Below are 1,504 nucleotides of genomic sequence, written 5' to 3'. Positions count from 1 at the left end.
TTCTTGCTAAGGTCAGGATCCTCCAAGATTTATGGTTTTAATTATTAGCTAATGTCATTGCAAGAAATTCAACAGACTGATGGGCTGACATGCTTTTAATAGAGTCAGAATACAGAGAAATCCTTATTTGGGAGAACAAGAGCCTATGAAAGTTCAACATATAAGGTATATAAGGTAATTCTTAGGGCCCCATAGCCATGGCAATGACAGGGAACAGAACAACCCCATACTCCCTAGATGACCACTGATGGAAATTCAGAGGGTGCAAAAAATAAACCAAAAGCTCTTGTAAGCCACTGAGATTTTCAGGTTATCTGTTACCATATAACAACCTACCACCACTTGATATCCTCTTTTATAATTTCCCTTTACTTTTGATTTCCAGATATCATTTAATCATAGGTTGATGCTCTTGGAAGAGAAATATCTGTTCTTTACTATTCAGGATGAAATGATTTTATTCTCATTTCCATATTTCCATGTGGAGAACTGTCATTAGAGTAAAACATACCTGGTTTTTCTGTCTCCTCCATCATGGGCTTCCTCCATTGGCAGAAGAACCAACTTAAGAAAATGAGATTAATTGAAGAAACTGAGCATGCAGGGCTTGTCTTCTTCCCTCTGTTCTCTATAGGATGTTTTTGATTTTGGAGAACATCTGTTTCGGTTGGTTCTTGGCCATATGGTAAGCTGAAAACAAGCCCTGTACCTGCCAGGGAAGGCCTGCTGCTGTCTGCCCCATCCTGGGACTCTGAATAATTCTGATTAATTCAGGAGAGAAGTAATAGCAAGTCCTTGACTCAGGGCTAAAGCTACATTTCCTAATTTGATTTTAATTAGCAATAATGTTTATTTTGATATCTATCTGACTCCTTTGTCTATCTCTCAGCTGAGCTCAAACTCAGGAGGGGAAAAATAAATTATACACATAAGTGATGCTAGGACTTTCGTTTGATGCAGTAATGGATGAGAGTTGGTGTTGTCACCCTTTAGTTGCTATTTCTTTTTGTTAGTGATAGTTTATTTTTATAAACAGTAATACTCTATATTTATAGGAAGGAATGCACATAGATGCTTGGCAGCTTAAGGTGGAATGTAGTGAGGAAACATGGGTTTTTGTAAACTAAGCATTTATTTTGTGGGGAATCTGATAAACCCCGTTCCATAAGTATAATGAGATTGTCAGTTAATGTTATATGTCCTCTCCCCTCACCAGGCATGGATCCTAAGATTGGCCAGAGATACTGTTCTGTGTCTTTGGCAATAGTGATTACTCCAAAATGTGAGCACTGGTCCAGGCAGACTGATAATAATTATGAAATAAACTCTATTTCCTTTTGTTAATATAAATAATGGAAATTAAGAACTACTGATGACCATCTTCAGTAGCTGCATAAATGAAATCCATCTGTAGTCAGAGCAAAGAATTCCAACACAGAGAGTGAAGTAGAGCTTAAAAATGGAGAAAGAGGGGGCGTGGTGGCTCATGCCTGTAATTCCAGCA

The sequence above is a fragment of the Mandrillus leucophaeus genome, unplaced genomic scaffold (assembly GCF_000951045.1).
Source record: "Mandrillus leucophaeus isolate KB7577 unplaced genomic scaffold, Mleu.le_1.0 Scaffold486, whole genome shotgun sequence".
Classification (NCBI taxonomy): domain Eukaryota; kingdom Metazoa; phylum Chordata; class Mammalia; order Primates; family Cercopithecidae; genus Mandrillus; species Mandrillus leucophaeus.
Note: the sequence above shows the minus strand (reverse complement) of the source record.